At 42.5% G+C, this 14,959-nt stretch overlaps 1 pseudogene; it reads left to right on the forward strand.

Moving 5' to 3' along the window:
* The first annotated feature begins 1,297 nt into the window (after positions 1–1,297).
* Positions 1,298–2,371, forward strand: LOC117072242 (annotated as a pseudogene).
* The last annotated feature ends 12,588 nt before the right edge of the window (positions 2,372–14,959 follow it).

Consider the following 14,959-nt stretch of genomic DNA (forward strand, 5'->3'; position numbering starts at 1 on the left):
TGGAAGCCTTTCAGGAGGCTAGTGGAAGGAGTTTTCTGCCATGTTATTTCAGCTCCCGACACAGGGTTAGAGGAACCATTTTAGCTCAGAGGTGCAAATAGGATATTCCTCTGGAGCTGCTCTCCTGGGAATAATGGAAAAAATTAACTCATTGGCCACAGTGAGTGACCCTGTGATCACTCACTACAGCCAGTGTGTTCATTTATCTTCACACTAAACATATTCTCATCATGCAGTTCAGCAATCACACTCCTTGGTATCTACCCAAAGGAGCTGCAAACATTTATCTACACATAAACCTACACAAGATGTTTACAGCAGCTTTACTCATAATTGCCAAATGCTGGAAGCAATCAAGACGTCCTTCAGTAGACAAATGGATAAATAAACTGTGGTACATTCAAATGATAAAATGTTCCTCGGATTTTAAAATAAGTAAGCTATCAAGCCATGAAAAGAAATGGGGGAAACTCAGATCCATGCTATTAAGTTAAATAAGCCAATCTGAAAAGAATACATACTTTAAAACTCCAACTATATGACATTCTGGAAAAGGGAAACTATGGAGACAGTAAAACAATCAGTGCTTGCCAGGAGTCAAGGAAAGGGAGAGATGAGTAAGTGGAGCACAGAAGAGTTTCAGGGCAGTGAAGCTGCTCTGTACAATACTTTAATAGTGGATATATGTCATTATAAGTTTGTCCAAATGTACAGAATGACTATAAGAGTAAAACCTACATAAACCATGAACTCTGCATGATAATGATGTGTTGGTGTTGATTCATATCAGTTGCGACGAATGTACCACTCAGGTGGAGGATGTTGACAATGGCGAAAGTGTGCATATGTGGGGTCAGGAGGTATATGGGCAATTTCTGTAACTTGTCTCAATTTTGTTGTAAACCTAAAACTGCTCCTTAAAAGTAAAGTTTATTAAGACTCAATATTGTAAAGATGTTTGTTCTCCCAAAATTGATTTGTACATACATTGTCATTCTATGAAAAGTCCAGTATTCTCTTTGTATGTGTGGACACTGGAAACCGATTGTAAAATCTATCTGGAAATCTAAAGGACTAAGAATAGTTAAGACATGCATGAAGAATAAAGACAGAAGATTTAATCACTTGATAGTAAAACTTATTTTAAGCTATGATAATTTACTGTGCTGTTGATTCAAAAATAAACCAATAAAATCAAAGAAAGTCCAGAATAAACGCCTCCATGTAAGTACTCTATTTAGGACAAACGTGAAAGTGTGGACCAGTGGTAACCAATGTTCTTTTCAATAAATTATGGTGGATTTTGGCACAACAGAATTACACTGAGTGGCTGTGGGAGCTCAAAGAGAAAGGCCCACGCTGCTGAAGATGCCCCCGGCTCCCACGGGCCCTCCTTGGACCTGGTCTCTTAAGTTGAGGGAGGCTGAGGAGACACCGAGCATACTGCAGGCCAAATGTGACCAGCACCACAGCATCCTGGTGGAGATGGAGGGGATGCTCAGAGACCTGCAGAAGAGCCTGGAGGAGAAGGAGCAGATGTCTAGGGCCAAAGTAGGCGCCACAGAGGAGGTACTCGAGAAGTCACCTATCAGTGAAACATCTCGAAGATATTGTAGAAAAGCTAAAAGGAGAACTTGAAAGTTCAGACCAGGTGAGGCAGCACACGTCGCATTTGGAGACAGAGCTGGAGAAGCACATGGCAGCCCCCAGTTCTGTGCCAGAACTATGCCACGGAAGTGGTGGGGTTGAGGCAACTTCTACTAGAATCTCAATCTCAGCGGGATGCAGCCAAGAGCGAAGTCCAGAAACAGAAGGATGTGCTCGTCCTGCTCAGGCAGCAGTTTAGTGAAATTAAGAGCCACGTGGGGGATGGTGACCTAGCAGGGGCCCCAGCTTCCTCCCGAGACTTACCCCCAAACCTCCTAGCCGAGCACGACCCCATTCAGCTAAAGACGCAGCTGAAGCAGACAGAAGTCAACCCGGAGGACAAGCAGACGCAGCGGCAGAAGCTCACGGTCGAGTTTGAGGCTGCTCAGGCCTCAGTGTGTTGGTTACAAGAAGAGTTGGAAAAGCTCCGCACAGCCTGCCACCTGGAATCTTCGGAAATGGAGGAGGCCGTGCAGCTGAAGGAGAGATTATAAAAAGAGAAGTAGTTAACGACTGACCTGGGCCGTACCGCCAACAAGCTGCAGGAGCTTCTGAAGATGACCCAGCTGGCAAGGGATGAGCAGCTGGCAAGAGAGAAGGACACAGTAAAGAAGCTATAGGAACAGCTGGAAAAGACAGAGGACAGCAGCAGCTCAAAGGAGGGCACCTCTGTCTGAGTCTCCTCTGTGGAAAAAGAAGTTACTGTCGGACTTACCAAAATGCCCTACACATTTCTTACATATCAATCAACCAACCTACAGTGTTATCCAGGCCCAACTTTCTGTAGCTCTGAAAGAAGGAATTAGAGACTTGAGAGTGTCTTGAAGTCAGAGAAGTAGACCTTCCTGATCCCCCATTTGTAAATGAACCTGTGTCACATTTGATAAACACGATCTTGGGCACAGCCCCAGGCCATCACTGAGTGACGCAAAATCCCTCGTTGACTCTGACAGTCCCTGCAGGGTGTGTGAGAGGCCAGGAGCTCTGGGGTGTGTCTGTTAATGCAATCATTTTGTCTAATTTATTGAAAAGAACATTGGTTACCACTGGTCCACACTTTCACGTTTGTCCTAAATAGAGTACTTACATGGAGGCGTTTATTTCTGGACTTTCTTTGATTTTATTGGTTTATTTTTGAATCAACAGCACAGTAAATTATCATAGCTTAAAATAAGTTTTACTATCAAGTGATTAAATCTTCTGTCTTTATTCTTCATGCATGTCTTAACTATTCTTAGTCCTTTAGATTTCCAGATAGATTTTAGAATCGGTCAGTGTTACAGCTCTTAAAGGCAGTACATCTGGAGTTGTTCATTCTTCCCGGTGGGTTTGTGGTCTTGCTGCCTTCGGGAGTGAAGCTGCAGACCTTCATTGTGAGTGTTACAGCCCTTAAAGGCAGCGTGGACCCAAAGACTGAGCAGCAGCAAGATTTATTGCACAGAGCAAAAGAACAACGGTTCCACAGTGTGGAAGGGGACCCAAGCGGGTTGCCACTGCTAGCTAGGACAGCCTGCTTTATTCCCTTATCTGACTCCACCCACATCCTGCTGACTGTCTATTTTGCAGAGAGCTGATTGGTCCATTTTGAGAGAGTGCTGATTGGTGTACTTACAATCCTTGAGCTAGACAGAGTCACAGAGTGCTAGCTAGCTAGATACAGAGTTAACTAGATACAGAGTACCAATTGCTGTATTTACAAATCTTGAGCTAGACACAGAGTACTGATTGGTGTATTTACAAACCCTTAGCTAGACACAGAGTGCTGATCAGTGCATTTGCAATCCTTGAACTAGACACAGAGTCACAGAGTGCTAGTCCTTCAAGCCTCTACCAGGTTAACTAGATACAGAGTACCAATTGGTGTATTCACAAACCTTGAGCTAGACACAGAGTGCTGATTGGTGTATTTACAAATCCTGAGCTGGACACAGAGTGCTGCTGATTGGTGCATTTATAATACCTGAGCTAGATAGAGTGCTAGACGGAAAAGTTCTCCAAGTCTCCACTAGGTTAGCTAGATACAGAGTGCTGATTGGTGCACATACAATCCTCTGGCTAGATATAAAAGCTCTCCAAGTCCTCATCTGGTTCAGGATGTTGGCTTCACCTAGTGGATCCTGCCCTGGGCCTACAGGCGGAGCTGCCCGCCCGTCCAGAGCCGAGCCTGCACTCCTCAGCCCTTGGGCTGTAGATGAGACTGGGCGCCAAGGAACAGGGGGTGGCGCCCGTCCGGGAGGCTCAGGATGCATGGGAGCCCACCACAGCAGGGGAGCTCAGACATGGCGGGCTGCTGTCCGGAGCCCTGCCTGCGGGGAGGCAGCTAAACCCGGCTAGATTTTGAGTGCAGTGCCAGCCGGCCGGCACTGCTGGGGGACCTGGCGCAACCTCTGCAGCTGCTGGCCCGGGTGCTAAGCCCCTCACTGCCCTGGGCAGGTGGTGCCAGAGAGCCGCCCTGTGTGTGGCCCGCCAAGCCCGTGCCCGCGCACTGGAACTGGCACTGGCCAGCGAGAGCCGTCCGGAGGCCCGGTTCCGCCCGCGCCTCTCCCTCCACACCTCCCCGCAAGCAGAGGGAGGTATCTCCAGCCTCAGCCAGCCCACAGAGGGGCTCCCACAGTACTGTGGCAGGCTGAAGGGCTCCTCAAGCACCACCAGAGTGGACGCGGAGGCCAAGGAGGCACTGAGAGTGAGGACTGCTAGTACATTGTCACCTCTCGATACAGAGAAAAAAAAAATGACAATAGATCCCTTACATAATATTGAACACAAAAATCAATTAAACCTGAATTAGTGGCCAGGTGCAGTGGCTCACGCCTGTAATACCAGCACTTTGGGAGGCGGAGAGGGCGGATCACGAGGTCAGGAGATTGAGACCATCCTGGCTGACACGGTGAAACCCGTCTCTACTAAAAATACAAAAAAAAAAAAAAAAAAGAATTAGGGGAGTGTGGTGGCAGGCGCCTGTAGTCCCAGCTACAGGAGGAGCTACACGGGAGGCTGAGGCAGGAGAATGGCGTGAACGGGGTGGGGGTGCGGAGCTTGCAGTGAGCAGAGATCAGGCCACTGCACTCCAGCCTGGGCGGCAGAGGGAGACTCCGTCTCAAAACAAAACAAAACAAAACAAAACAAAACCTGAATTAGTAATCCAAATGTGAAAGGTAAAACAGTAAGAAAGATAATATTGGAGCATACCATCATTAATTGTATTAAGGAGTTATTAAATAGAGTTAAGCATAACAAAATAACTCACCAACTATAAAGAAAAGGAGTAGTTAATAAGATTACATTAAAATTAGAAACTTCTGTTAATCAAAATTCATGTTCTAGAGAGTGAAAAGGAAAATTATGGACTTAAAATAATGGTGAACATGAAACTAACAAAAAATTACATTGAGAGTTTAGAAATGAGCAAGAAATGTAAACAGAAACTTTGCAAAAGTAACATACAAATGGTCAATGCCCAGTATCTTCATGCTTACTAAAACTCTTAAAAATACAAATTAAAGCCATAACTTAATGTCACTTTATGTGCATCAGAATGTCAAAATGATTGACAGTACCAAATAGGCCAATAATAGGAAGCAACTGAAAGCCCATTTATTGCTGGTGATTGTATAAATTGATATAAAATCACTGAGAAAAATCATTTGGCATTATTAATCAAAGTTGACTATAACACAGCAATTTCACTTATTTGTCTAAATTTTTTTTTAAAAAAACACCATATATGTGTATTTCAGGAGATACATACAGAAGTACTCATAGCTCCTTTAGTTCTAATAGTCCCAACTGAAAATAATCTAAAAGCCATCACCAATAAAATATTTAAATAAGCCATGGCATATTCATTCAACAAAATTGTATACAGTATTTAAAAGGAACAGATTATTGCTATATGAAATGCCACAAATGAAAGGTACAAAAATAATATTAGGCAAAATAAAGTGGACAGAAATGAGTACATGGTGTATATTTTATTTATGTAGAAATATAAAAGAACAATTATTAATGTGTTAGGACTCAGAACGATGCTCACATTGTGGAGGGCCAGGGTAATGATCATCACTGTAAATCTGCAGAAGAGCTGGTATGTTTTATTTCTCTACTAAGATGATAATCACATGTTTTTTTCACTCTGTAATCATTCATCTGTTTTCAATTTGTACATTATCCTTTATGAACATTTTAGTAGGGGATGAGAGGTCATTTCAAAAAATGCTCTGATACTGCCTGTAATGTCATGCTATGTGTTAAAAACTCAGAACATACACCCAACAACTCTATGAGCTTTCCCAAACAGTTAGTGTTTATTTACTACAAGCACACAGTGGTACAAATTTCTAATAAAAATATGTCTAGATCACTATTATAAAAATGTATATTTTTTTAATGAAATCTGCATGCCTTGATTATTTGATATCTGGGAGTTTCAACAATGAGCCAGTGTTGAAATGGAGGAAGCTGCCTGAAAAATTGATGAAATGATGTTAAGATACATGATTTAAAGGGACACCTTAATCATGTTATCGAAACGCAAGAGGTTCTGTCTAGGTCCTGCTGCCTGCCACACAGAAAGCTAATCACTGAGAAGTCGACTATTGCCAAGGAAGAAGGCTTTAATTCGGTGCTGCAGCCAAGGAGATGGGAGTTCAAGTATCAAATTCATCTCCTTGACCAACTAAAGCTAGAGGTTTGTATATCAGGCAAGAAATGTAACAATGTATAAGGAAACAGAAACTCTGGAGGGGCAAGCAAGCAACTATGGGTGAGTGAGGGCTCTGGCATCTGGTGTGGTGATCTGGTTTCAGTTCTTTGATACTTTTTAGGAGAGGCCTGAAGGTCATTTCTTGAGGAAGGAACTCAGATAAAACAAATGTAAGTTTCAACCTTTAACAGCAGAATGGTCTCTGCAAGATGTACAGGTTTGTTACATAGGTAAACATGTGCCATGGTGGTCATGGCAGTGGTGGCCTAGCTGGAGTAGCCACTGTCATGATGCTGGCTGCAGTGGAGGATGTGTGGCATGGGCTATGTGCTCCATGGAGCCAGAGGGAGCAGAGAACAGGTGGCAGCTGATCCCGTTTCTGAATTGGTGAGTTGGGAGCCCCAGCCTCCCAGATGCAGCAGCAGCTCTCTAGCTGTGGCTGCGACCAGGAATCTCTGCACTCTTGGAGACCCGAGAAATCCTCCTGTCCCACAGGCTCAGAAGTGCCCGCTCCTGCTGCCTGACCTCTCTCTGCTCCTGGTGCCTACTCCGATTTTGGAGCAAACTTGAGGCCTAGCACAGGTACTGTCATGATCTGGCCAGGCGTGCACACTCTCGGGGCAGTGCTGACATGACAGACCCCTGCTCCCTCTGTCCCCCTCTGGACTTTGGGCACTGACAAGCATAGGAGGGAGACTGAGGTGGGGCTGAGGTCAGCTTGGGGTGAGCCTGAAGGCACCTCTCAGCACAAAGAGCCTGGGCGCCATAGATAGCGGCTTGATGGCAGCAGAAGGCAAACAGGGTCCTGGGTGAAAAGAGGCAGGTAACCAGTGAAGCCCAAACCTTTAAGGCAGGAATGGCCTGTAGGCAGCCTGGAGGGTGGGCTGTCAGTTCTGCAGACTGAAGTGAGAACTGATGGTGTTTTTTTCTGGGCCCACCTGTGGCCACCCATGGACCAATCAGCATGCACTTGATCCCCTCTGAAGCCCATAAAAATCTGGACTGAGCCAGAATCCTATAGACAACAGGATAACCTGCTTGCAGATAGGAGCTACCCACTCTGGGTCTCCTCTCTGCTGGGGGTTGTAGAGATGACAGACCAACCTGCCTGCAAATAGGACTTACCTACCCTGGGTCTCCTCTTTGCTGAGGGCTGCAGAAACTTTGAGACCACCTGCCTGCAGAAGGAAGCAAACCTCTGCGGGTCTCCTCATAACTATTCTGCTGCTCAGTGAAGCTCTTCTCTGCCATGTTCACCCTTCAGTTGTCTATGTACCTCATTCTTCCTGGATGTGGGACAAGAACTCGGGATCAACCATAGGGCAGGACCAAAAGAGCTATAACAGAACAGGGTTCAAACATGCCCCCAACACTTGCCACATTGTGGGCAACAAGGAGAGAAGAGTTGCAGCCCTTTCGAGAGCCCAGATCTAGAGGCTCCCTGAGCCAGGGCTGTTGCATTCTCTTTAGGGTTTTACAGTTCCTGATGTCTCCAGGTATCTGGGAGCCACTGCATTCTCCTTGTCCAGATGTGGGTGCCCACAGCAGATGCTACATGCAGTACATCTGGTCCACCTGCAGCCTTACATGGAGCTAGCATGTGTGCTAGCATCTGGAACTGCATGCCCCACTGCGGCAGCCCATGTGCCTGGCTGTGTGCAGTGGCAGCACCCTATGCTCAGTTACTCACACACCCCTCACTACTCTGCACATGGCTCATCCTTGGCAGGGGTGAGATCTGGGCCAGTAGTTCAAGCCAAGCACAGCCTGTCAGGCCAAGTAGGTGGAATGGACCCAGGAGGCGTGAGCAATACTCAGGCAGAAGGCCCCACTGCCACAGTGGTTTCCAGCTGGAGAAGTGAGGACCTGTGACAGTAGTTTGCTGTACCAATCAACCCATCACCCAGGTATTAAGCTAAGCATGTATTTGCTATTTTTCTTGATGCTCTTCTTTCCCCTGCCCCCTGACAGGACTCAGTGTGTGTTGTTCACCTCCCTGTGTTTTTGTGTTCTCACTGTTCAGCTACTACTTATAAGTAAGAACATGTGGTGTTTGTTTTTTCACTCCTGCATTACTTTGGTGAAGATAATGGCTTCCAGCTCCATCCATCTCACTGCAAAGCACATGATCTCATTCCTTGTTTTGGCTGCATAGTATTCCAGGGAATATATGTACCACAATTTCTTTATCCAGTCCACCATTGATGGGCACCTAGGTTCATTCCATGTCTTTGCTATTGTGTATAGTGCTGCAATGAACATATATGTGCTTATATCTTTATAACAGAAATATTTATATTCCTTTGGGTTTATATCCAGTAATGGGATTGCTGGGTCAAATGGTATTTCTAGTTCTAGATCTTTGAGGAATTGCTACACTGTCTTTCATAATAGTTGAAATAATTTACATTCCAACCAACAATGTAAAAGCATTCATCTATTATTTCTTGACTTTTTAATAATCTCCATTCTGACTAGTGAGAGATGGAATGTTGTGGTTTTGATTTGCATTTCTCTAATGATCAGTGATGTTGAGCTTTTCTTCATGTTTCTTGGACACATCTTGAGAAGTGTCTGTTCATGTCCTTTGCCCACTTTTTAATGGGGTTATTTGTTTTTTTCTTATAAATTTTTTATGTTCCTTGTAGATTTTTGACATTAAACATTTGTCAGATGGATAAATTGCAAATATTTTCTCTCATTCTGTAGGTTGTCTGTTCACTCTGATGATAATTTCTTTTCTGTGGAGAAGCTCTTTAGTTTAATCAGATTCCACTTATTAATTTTTGCTTTTGTTGCAATTGCTTTTGACATTTTCATTATGAAGTTTTCACCTGTGCCTATGTCCTGAATGGTATTACCCAGATATTTTATAGGGTTTTTATAGTTTTGGGTTTTACATTTAAGTCTTTATTCCATCTTGAGTTAATTTTTATATAAGGTGTAAGAAAGTGGTCCAGTTTCAATTTTCTGCATACAGCTAGCTGATTTTCCCAGCACCATTTATTCACAGGAAATCCTTTCCTCATTGCTTATTTTTGTCAGGTTTGTCAAAGATCAGATGGTTGTAGACACATGGTCTTATTGCTGAGTTATCAATTCTGTTCCATTGGTCTGTGTGTCTGTTTTTGTACCAGGCTATTTTGGTTATTGTAGCCTTGTATTATAGTTTGAAGTCAGGTAGTGTAATACTTCTTACATTTGCTGAGGAGTGTTATGCTTCCAATTATGTGATCAATTTTAGAGTAAATGCCATGTGGCAATGAGAATAATGTATATTCTGTTGTTGGGTGGAAAGTTCTGCAGTTATCTTTCAGGTCCACCTGATCCAGAGCTGAGTTCAAGTCCTGAATATCTTTGTTAATTTTCTATCTCAATAATCTGTCTAATTCTTTGACAGTGAGTTGTTAAAATCTCCCACTATTATTGTGTGTGTGAGTCTATGTCTCTTTACAGGTCTCTAAGAATTTGTTTATGAATCTGGGTGTTCCTGTATTTGGTATAAATATATTTAGGATAGTTAGCTCTTCCTGTTGAATTGAATCCTTCATGATTATATAATGCCCTTCTTTGTCTTTTTTGATCTCTGTTGGTTTGCAGTCTGTTTTGTCAGAAACTAGGATTGCAACCACTGCTTTTTTTTCTATTTTCCATTTGCTTGGTAAAGTTTCCTCTCTCTCTTTATTTTTAGCCTGTCTGTGTTTGCACGTGAGATGGCTCTCTTGAATACAGCATACTGATGGGTCTTGAGTCTTTATCCAGTTTGCCATTCCGTGTATTTTAATTGGGGCATTTAGCTCATTAGCATTTAAAGTTAACATTGTTATGTGTGAATTTGATCCTGTCATCATGATGCTAGCTGGTTATTTTGCAGATTTGTTGATGTAGTTGATTAATAGTGTTGTTGGTCTGTGTACTTCAGTGTGTCTTTGTAGTGTCTGGTAATGGTTTTTCCTTCCCATATTTAGTGATTCCTTTGGGAGTTCTTGCAAGGAGGCCTGGTGATGACAAATTCTCTCTGCATTTGCTTCTCTGAAAAGGATTTTATTTCTGCTTTGCATATGAAGCTTAGTTTGGCTGGATATGAAATTCTGAATTGGAAATTCTTTTCTTTAAGAATGTTGAATATTGGCCCCCAGTCTCTCTGGGCTGCTAGGATTTCTGCTGAGAGGTTCATTGTTTATCTAATTAACTTCCCTTTGTAGCTGACCTGGCATTTCTCTGTAGCTGCTCTTAGCCTTATTTCCTTCATTTTTACCTTGGAAAATCTGATGATTAGGTGTCATGGGGTTGATCTTCCTTCTCATGGAATCTTATTGAGATTCTCTGTGTGTTCTGAATTTGAATGTTGACCTGTCTTGCTAGGTTGGAGAAGTTGTCCTGGCTTATATCTTCAAGTGTGTTTTCCAACTTGGTTCCATTCTCACTGTCTCTTTTAGGTACTCCAGTCAGTTACAGTTTTGATCTTTCTGTGCGATCCCATAGTTCTCAGAGGTTTTGTTTGTTTCTTTTGTTTCTTTTTAAATCTAATCTTGTCTGCCTGCCTTATTTCAGCATGATACTCTTGGAGCTCTGACATTCTTTTCCCTGCTTGGTCTGTTTGGCTATTGATACTTGTGGTTGCATTGTGAAGTTCTTGTGTTTTTTGGCTCCATCAGGTCGTTTATGTTTTGCTCTACACTGGTTATTCTGGTTACCAGTTCCTGTATTGATTTATCATGGTTCTTAGCTTTTTTGCATTGGGTTAGAACATGTTGCTTTAGCTCAGCGAAGTTTGTTATTACCTACCTTTGGAAGTCTACTGTTGTCAGTTCATCCATCTCAGTCTCAGTTCAGTTTTCTGCCCTTGCTGGAGAGGTGCTGCAGTCATCTGGAGGACAAGAGGCACTCTGGGTTTTTGAGTTTTCAGCATTTTTGTGTTGATTCTTTCTCATCTTTGTGGATTTGTCTACCTTTGATCTTTGAGTCTGCTGACTTTTGAATGAGGTTTTATCTCAGGTCTTTTTTGTTGATGAGGTTATTGTTGCTGCTTTCTGTTTGTTTGTTTTTCTTTTAACAGTCAGGCCCCTCTTCTGTAGGGCTTCTCTTGTTTGCTGTGGATCCACTCCAGAGCCTGTTCACTTGGGTCTCTCCTACACCTGGAGGTATCACCAGTGGAGGCTGCAGAACGGCAAAGATGGTTACCTGCTCCTTCCTCCTGGAGCTCCATCCCAGAGGGGCACTGACATGATGCCAGCTGGAACTCTCCTGTATGATGTGTCTGGCAACCCCTGTTTGGAGGTCTTACATAGTCAGGAGGCAAGGGATCAGGGACCCACTTAAAGAAGGAGGCTGGCTGCCCCTTGTCAGGGCAGGTGTGCTACAATGTGGGGAATCCCTGTCATCTAGACTGCCCAGACTCTTCATAGCCAGCAGGAAGGAAAGACTAAGTCCACTGATCCATAGAAACCACAGCTACCCTTCCCTCCTGGGGCTCCGTTCCAGCCCTTGTTTGTAAACTCCTGGCTGGAGTTGATGAAATTACCTCAGGGAGGCCCCACCCAGTGAGGTGGGATGGATCTGGTCTTACCTGATGAAACAGTCTGGTCATGATCTGCCACAGTCACTGTGTTGTTCTGTGGGGAATTCCTCTTGGGCCCTATAATTTTAAAAATGAATAAAACATGGACCCTGAGCATGCTAGCCAGTGAGAAGGGAAAAAATAGTATAAGGCACAGTAGGAGAAAAAGAGTATTGTAGCATCTGCCCACGTTCTCAGGCTGTGGCTATGAGAACAGACTCATAGGGAGCCCTGGGCAATTGAGTAATAGAGAAAAAAAAATTAAAACAAATAAAATAATTTTTAAAATTTCAGGAAAGAGACACATGAGTTTTTTTCTAAAATTTCCATAGCATGTTTTTCAGAATATATCTTTATAAATTCTAACCTTATTACTTTTCTTGGACCTAACCAAGTAGTGGTAACTTAATCCTGCTGAATGTGTGTCTGTGTGTATGTGGCGGTAGGAAGCAGGGGACACTGAGGAATTGAAAATTTCCTCTCTATAGAAAGTAACCAGATGCAATCTACTTTAAACTGAAACAGTTCCTGTTTAGTAAGCAAAAATGTCTCCACGTAAGGCAAAGAACCCAAACCAGTTGGGAGATAGAACCAGTTCATATTTGTTCTATCCATTTCGAGAAATATTCCATTAGGTGGCTGAAAATTTAGGATAAGATTTATTTCTCAGAGAAAATAGACAATAAGGACATTGGGAGTCAGGGCTTGAGAAAAGCAAATACATGCTCAAGCATAACAAGCTATGAGGTTATATGCTTTCAATATGATTTGTATCTTGTTCAGAAATGGTATAGGAACTGTAGTTGCTTTTTGTTTTGCTTCATTTTGTGTGTGTGTGTGTGTGTTTTTTTTTTTTTTTTTTTGCTTAATGCACTCTGTGTACCTTTACAGGTTGCCTTATTTTGTATTTTAATCATAAAAGACCTTTTGTACTATGCATCCCTGATCATTAAATATGTTTACTGATTTATTATTTTCTCAGGATTTCCTTAATCTCTCACTGACTCAGTTCATTAATGAAGATGTGAAATTACATTTGAATATGTGCTTTTCCTGGCAGCAGCTCCGTGTAGAGCAATGTGTGATGACTTGGTAATAACATTTAATTTTTTGCCCCATTACAGTTTGTGTGTCTAAATCAATTTAAATTAATGTCATCATATTAATATTTCATGAAATAATGTATTAAACTGTGTACTCAGATGCCTAAATACTGCATCTCCTGCTGTTGAATCATGCATTAACTTGGGCAATTCCACTTTCAAATATCAATTTGCAAATGTGTGGTATTTCCTTAAGAATGGACCATGAATAAGTTCTTACTTCTTTGATCTTTACTGGTTTTGAATATAATGTAAATTCCATGCATTCCAGTCAGTAGGTGGACTTTTATTAAAGGTCTCAGAAGCAGATCGCTAAAACCAATGTCCTTTTCAGATCTTTCTTAGACAGCCTTCTGTGCCAATCAGAACACAGCCTATTGCCTGGCATGGATTTTATTGTCAATGGCCCTCTCCTTGCCCCATCCAGCAAGGTTCAAAATACATTAGATTGATAACATTGTCTGTTTATCATTGCTATGTTGTTGGTTTTTTTAAAGGAATCATATCATAACTTTCTTATAGCTTAAGAAAGTTCATTTTATTAAGGTAAAACTTTCATTCAGTGGCATTTGCAGTTTAACAAGTGCTTTCTCTTCAATGTTTTCGTTTGGCCCTACAGTGAACATCAAAGCCATGTGCAAACTGGAAAATTTAATGCAGATACCATTTAAGATTGATGTTATCCCCACTTAATTATAAAATCTGAATTTAAAAATGTGACTCTTACAACATGAAATAATGACAGGGGATACCACTTGACTCTGAAATCTCTGACCATGTCTCAGCATTCTTTCATGCTTGGAACATTGAATCCAGTTCCAAACATCTTGGTCTCATTGCTGACATAAACAGAATCCTGAAGCAAAACTGAATCCTTCCTTGATACTTTCAGCTTCCTTTCTTGCCTTTCTTTCTTTTTTCTTTCTTCTTTTCTTTCTCTCTTTCTCTCTTTCTCTCTTTCTCTCTTTCTTTCTTTTCTTTCATCTCCTTCTATCACCAAGCTGCAGTGCAGTGCCATGATCTTGGCTCACTGCAGTCTCCACCTCCCAGGTTCAAGTGATTCTCCTGCCTCAGCCTCCCGAGTAGCTGAGACTACAGGCGTGCACCCCCATGCCTGGCTAACTGTTTTGTATTTTTAGGAGAGACAGGGTTTCACCGTATTGGCCAAGATGGTCTTGATCTCCTGACCTCATTATCCGCCCACCTCAGCCTCCCAAAGTGCTGGGATTACAGGCATGAGCCAGCACACCCCGTCAGCTTTCATTATTTTGTATGTCCCCTATTTAAGTAAAAAAAAAAAAAAAAAAAAAAAAAAATTATAACTTATCCAACTGACCCAAGCCAAGAATGTAAACATTCTCTTTGACTGTTTCATCTCTTATCTCTTCCTCCATCCTATGCAATCTACTATAAGGTTAAGCTTATCTTTTCTTCTTCTTTCCAATTTTTATTTTAGGTTCAAGAGGTACATGTGAAAGTTAATGACATGGGTATATTGAGTGTCGTTGGGGTTATCTTACCTCTTAAGTCTAGTCACTTAGCACCATCCCCACCATTACCTGCAGTTTATTTGGTTGTATCAGTGAGAGTTCTCCAGAGAAACAGTACCAATAGTGTGTGTAAATGTATAGAAATACATTTACAGTGCAGAATCTTCAGGATGGGCCAGCCAGTTAGAGACTGAGGAAGAGCTCATGTTGGAGCTCAAAGCAAAAGACAATCTGATGGCAGCATTTTCATTACTGGAGTATGTCAATCTTTTGTTCTATTCAGGCCTTCACCTGATTGGTTAAGGCCCACCCATATTGTAGGGGGCAGTTGTCTTTTTTTTTTTTTTTTTGAGACGGAGTCAGGCTCTGTCGCCCAGGCTGGAGTGCAGTGGCCGGATCTCAGCTCACTGCAAGCTCTGCCTCCCGGGTTTACACCATTCTCCTGCCTCAGCCTCCG

The sequence above is a fragment of the Trachypithecus francoisi genome, unplaced genomic scaffold (genome assembly GCF_009764315.1).
Source record: "Trachypithecus francoisi isolate TF-2019V2 unplaced genomic scaffold, Tfra_2.0 Lachesis_group4, whole genome shotgun sequence".
NCBI lineage: Eukaryota > Metazoa > Chordata > Mammalia > Primates > Cercopithecidae > Trachypithecus > Trachypithecus francoisi.